Source organism: Drosophila sulfurigaster, chromosome X (genome assembly GCF_023558435.1).
Source record: "Drosophila sulfurigaster albostrigata strain 15112-1811.04 chromosome X, ASM2355843v2, whole genome shotgun sequence".
NCBI classification, from domain to species: domain Eukaryota; kingdom Metazoa; phylum Arthropoda; class Insecta; order Diptera; family Drosophilidae; genus Drosophila; species Drosophila sulfurigaster.
Window position 1 is genome coordinate 18,904,264 of NC_084885.1, and position 6,008 is coordinate 18,910,271.

A 6,008-nucleotide genomic window follows, 5' to 3' on the forward strand; every position below is an offset into this window, starting at 1 on the left:
GGCAACAAGAGCACGAGACAAAAACGAGACTCGTTCACGATCCGAGCGAAATTCGAATGCGGGCGTTTATTCGGGATTCTGATTCGGATTCGGGACTCGGATTCGAAATCGAATTCTGTGCAAATGATGCGCCAAAGCGAGCCAAAGACGTGTGAACTCGTCGAGCGACGAACGCGAAATACACGCGAACCAACCAAGATACTTTCTTTGGCCTCGTAATGTAACTGTCGGGAACAGAAGAAGAAATTCAAGACAAGCTCAACACGCACACATGCAGAAAGAAAGAGAGAGACACCGCTACACACACAAACACACACATAAATAACTGTGGCTGAGACTGAAGCAGAAGCTTGAAGCTGTAGCAGAGACAGAGGCAGCCAGCCGCCTGTGACTGAGCTGGCTGCGCCGACGCTCTCAACGATATCGAGGCGAGTCGGCTCAACACGACGCGACGCGACGACGACGACGCCAACAACTCCACAAATGAGCACAACAGAGCGACAGAGCGACAGAGCAGCCTAGAACTCGAACACTTGTGTTGGTAAGTCATAAGTATTGGCACACAGGCCACAATTAGCACTTGTTGCTTTTCAGTTGGACTGCTGCTGCTGATTAAATGGGCAATTGGGCGACAGAGATATTAGCACTACTTCCCATAATAGCGTCAAATGCTCCTGCAGGATCTCAGTACAGTTGACAGCGCTGTCGACGTCAACAAAAAATAAATAAAAGCTCGCACTTGAACTTGAATATTAAGCGCAGTAACTGCGCATCGGCTAATTTTTTGTTGCCTTTGTGAAGAGCAGAGTTGCCAATTTCGAATGCCAATTGTATGAACACTATTCAAGTATTTGTATTTTACATAAAATACACATTAGGTAAACAACAAACAACTTTCTTTTATACATAAATATTATCTTTAATTAGTTTAATTTAAATAAATAATTACATTAAATATTTAGACTTTTAAGCCGATGTGCAGCTGTTATAAATCAGTAGAAACGGCAACTCTGCTGTCAGCAGCTTGCTCTGTGTTTTTGTTGTTGCTCCGCTTGTGCTTTTCTCCAGTCAGTGCAGTGCAGTGCAGAGCTGCTGTTTGTTGTTGTTGTTGTTGTTTCTACTACTGCTGCGACGTTAGCCTCTCCCGTTGTTCACAATTCTCTCCGCAGTCTCAGATGCTGTCTGTCTCACTTTGGCACACACACACTGGTAACTGGGCGCATTTCAACGGTAAACATCATGAATGCATTTGGAAAGTGGCTCGTGGTGTTTGCATTTTGCATTTCTTCGCATTCTTTTATGTTTATGTGTAGCTCTGTGGCTGCGGCTGCGGCTGTAGCTGTGGCTTTTGCTTTGCCTGCAACCATCGCACAATTGTGCCAGTAACAGCAACAGCAACAGCAACAACAAGAACAACTACAACAACAACGACGACGATGCCGAAGACGGCGTTTTCATTTCTCAGAATTGATTGGCCGTCGTGGCGGCTGCTGCTGCGGCTGCTGCAGTCAAGTTCGCATACTCCACACGCCAGCTTTTATTTCTTGTTGCATTTTTCTTTCAGCGTCTGCCACGCTGCCGCTGCCTCTGTCGCCGTCGCTGCCAGGCACCTGTCGTTGTTGCTGTTTTGCCACAGACGCTGCTGAGACGCCTGTTCACCGCGTGTCTGTGTGAATGCGTGTGTGTGAATGCGTATGTGTATGCATGCCTTTACCTTTACGATTCTGATTAAATAACGTTTGACTTGGCGGGCGACGTCGTCGTTGTCGTCGTCTCACACACACACACACACACAGCTTACATGCGTACTTCTCGCTTTATTCCCATATCCCTGTAAATGCGTGTTTGTATGTTAAGCTAGGTGGCAACACTTGTCACCCTGACACACAATCACACACACACACACACACATACATACATAGCTTAGTTTTGACATTCTTTAATTAACAGACATTTTAATTTAATTGCTTTATAAGCATGATATATTTTTAATATACAGCATAAATTTGTTATCAACATAATCTATACTCATGCCAAAGAATTGCCACAGTGACTGATATAAACATCTGTACCATACATACATTTTATATCAAAGTCAAGAATATCCGTTCGCTTCATTAGCTGTAGATGGCGAGTTTAGATAAAACTGTGGCAGGCAACAACACAAGCTGGAGGAGGCAACAATGTTGCCACTGCCACATTGACCAGTCGTCATCATAATCTGTACATCTGACTACGAATGCGAGTGTTTCTGATTCTGATGTGCTGTTTGTTCTGTGCTCATTCTCATTCCCCATTCTACGCATGCGCAGTCCACTTTTTGAATTTGGCATCATCACAGCAGCAACAGTTGCTGATGTGCTTGCTGTTGTTGTTGTTGTTGTTGTTGCTCTTTCATTGCTTTCTTGTTTAGTTGTTGTGTTTGTTTATTTTATTTTTTTTCAGTTTTCAGTTGGCGTGTAAATCTATTAACGTCGCCTGCTTCTCTATGACTGGCATCGCAATGTCGACCGGCACACTTTGCTATTGGCTTCAACTTAAGTTGCCTTAGTTTGTTGCTGCTTCAGTTGTTGTGGCTGCATCTCTACGTCTTTGTTGTTGTTGTTGTTGTTGTTGTCATCATTGTAATTCCTCAACGCACTTTGTTGCTGCTCCTGGACATGGCCATTGCCATTGCTGTGACTTTTGCTGTTGCTGTTGCCCATTGCCGATCGCCTCGTGCCAATTTGCCTAAGTCGACCATTTAACTATTTTAGCCAAGATGCTGCTGCTGCTCCATTTGGATGTGCGACATTCTACTATTTGTATATATACATATATATATATATATATATATATATCTAATCTTTATTTCACGGCACGTTGCTGCTTTCCATCACCAGTTGGCAGTCCATCAACGTATTAGCAGACGCCACTTGTCTCTTCTTGCCCCACCTACATGCAGACAATACCTATGTACATTTATCTTTCCATTTTTATTTACCAATTTACCACACACACACACACACACACACGCACAGTCGCACATGCGCATTGCGCACCTAAATTTACCGCTAATTTGAGGCCATTTTGCGGGTCAACATACTCGAGAGTCTCAAGACGAGAGCAACGCTGCCCAATGATTGATGAATGATAGTTGGCTGCCACTTAATTGCCACGACATTAGTTGCCCCCACACTGCCAACTGATGTCTGATGGCTGCCACACATCTGTGCCACGCCCGTGAAAGTAATCATGGCCCACATGGCGTCAAGGGGCTGCCAGATTAGATACAATCAACGGATTGCTCCTTTTTTTATTGACCGCTAAGTTGTAGATATACAGTGGGGAGCAAAATTGAGTACATGTTTGCATATTTCACATTTCGGAGCGAATGTTAAAGAAAACAGTAAGGCAAATGGAAAAAAAGTTTAACGTTTAACATTAACGAGAAAAGATCAACGAAGAGGTGCACAAAGAAGAAAAGAAAACTTGAAAACAAAAACAACTCGTATGTACTCAATTATGCACCTTTGACATTTTAAACTTCTTATCTGCAAACAAGATCGTTAAATGGAATTTTTAGTACAAAATTAATATTTCGTCCATAAACCTTTATTTTTTATGACGCTTTCAATACGTTCTGGCATACTCTGCACAAGGTTTTCCAAAATTTCTTTGGGTATACGGCACCACTCCTCAAGCACCCTTTCCCATAAATTTGCGAGGTTTGATGGAGTTGAATTATATTGTCCCTATCGTCTTTTGACTATTGACCACAAATTTTCGATTGGGTTTAGGTCAGAGCTTTGAGTCGGCCACTGCATCAACTGAAAATTTTGGTCCATTAGCCATTTCTGGACGACTTTTGCAGTGTGCTTCGGGTCTCCATGCTGCTGAAACACGATTTTAGCTTCGTTGTAAGCACTGCGATCAATATATTCGGGAAGATGGTTCCTCAAAATACTTAGATATTGCTCTTTGTTCATAATCCCTTCTGTTTTATGCATTGGTCCAATGTTCCACCAGTTGAAACAGCTCCAAACCATTATATTGTCTCCACCATGCTTTACAGTCTGCTTAACGTGGTGTCGTTGAATTGTTTCACCGGGCCGGCGCCAGCAATATTGTTTACCATCTGATTGGAATCTATTAAACTTCGTTTCATCTGACCAAGTTACCCGCTTCCAGTTATCTATAGACCAATTTCGGTGCTGTCTGGCAAAACTCAAACGTGCCTTCACATTTTTCTCCGACAACGTAGGTTTATTTTTTTTTACTGCTGCAACATATCAAAATTTTTGAAGTGCTCTTCGGGCTGTCCATCGACTTACATCTATATTTATCTCTAAAAAAGGCCCCTTAGGCGTTAAGAACTTGTCCTTTCTCATATTAGCCATGATATGACGAGCATCCGCATCGGTTAAAAGTCGAGGACGGCCTCTAAGAGGGGATTCAACCGAAACTTTGCGTCTTTTTTGGACGCGTATGACCACCGACTGACTTATTCCGAGTTTACTGGATATTATCCGGGACGAACATCCTTTCTCGGTATGACCTATTATCGAATTCTCAACGTCCTGACACAATTTACGCATAATTTTGAAAAATTAATAAAAAATGCTCTTAACTTCCAATGTAACCACGTCGACACTTTAAATCATAATTACAATAAGTCTAAGAAACAAAGCAAAAGCAATAAGATAACAATTAACGGTAAATTTTTAATTATTTTGCAGATAAGAAGTTTAAAATGTCAAAGGTGCATAATTGAGTACATACGAGTTGTTTTTGTTTTCAAGTTTTCCTTTCTTCTTTGTGCACCTCTTCGTTGATCTTTTCTCGTTAATGTATAGTCAATTATATATTGAATAATAAGAATAAACTTTTTTTCCATTTGCCTTACTGTTTTCTTTAACATTCGCTCCGAAATGTGAAATATGCAAACATGTACTCAATTTTGCTCCCCACTGTAGATATAGATATAGATATAGATATAGATATAGATATAGATATAGATATAGATATAGATATAGATATAGATATAGATATAGATATAGATATAGATATAGATATAGATATAGATATAGATATAGATATAGATATAGATATAGATATAGATATAGATATAGATATAGATATAGATATAGATATAGATATAGATATAGATATAGATATAGATATAGATATAGATATAGATATAGATATAGATATAGATATAGATATAGATATAGATATAGATATAGATATAGATATAGATATAGATATAGATATAGATATAGATATAGATATAGATATAGATATAGATATAGATATAGATATAGATATAGATATAGATATAGATATAGATATAGATATAGATATAAATATAGATATAGATATAGATATAGATATAGATATAGATATAGATATAGATATAGATATAGATATAGATATAGATATAGATATAGATATAGATATAGATATAGATATAGATATAGATATAGATATAGATATAGATATAGATATAGATATAAATATAGATATAGATACTACTACTATACTAGTTCTTCATTTGAATGAACAGTGCAGAGCTATAAAAAAAAGAGACTGATGGAACAGTATGGAATTGCAGCCATAAAGCGTGAGCCGGAAGATAGTTGAAGCTGAACTGAATTCGCTCGATTCGATCCGATCGGTGGGTGTGGGCTAATTTACTTAGTTTGGTAGTCGCGTTTAAAGAATCGAGAGACGAGACCAGAAAAAGCATTTTCAGGTTGCGGATGGGGAGGAGATGATGAGGGGGAGATGGCTAAAAAACGGGACTGTCTAATGGAACTGGCACCGCCACTAGACAGTGGACCATGGATAGTGGACAGTGGAGAGTGGACAGTGGACAGTGGTGCTAGCAATGGGACTTGCAGTTGTTATGTGGTTATCTGTCGATGCCATATAAGTCGACAAATGCGCAGTTAGGCAAGTCAAAGAAGTCTGGCTGGCATGGCCATGGCCATGGCCAATAGCTCATAGCCAGAGAATACTCGCAGCTG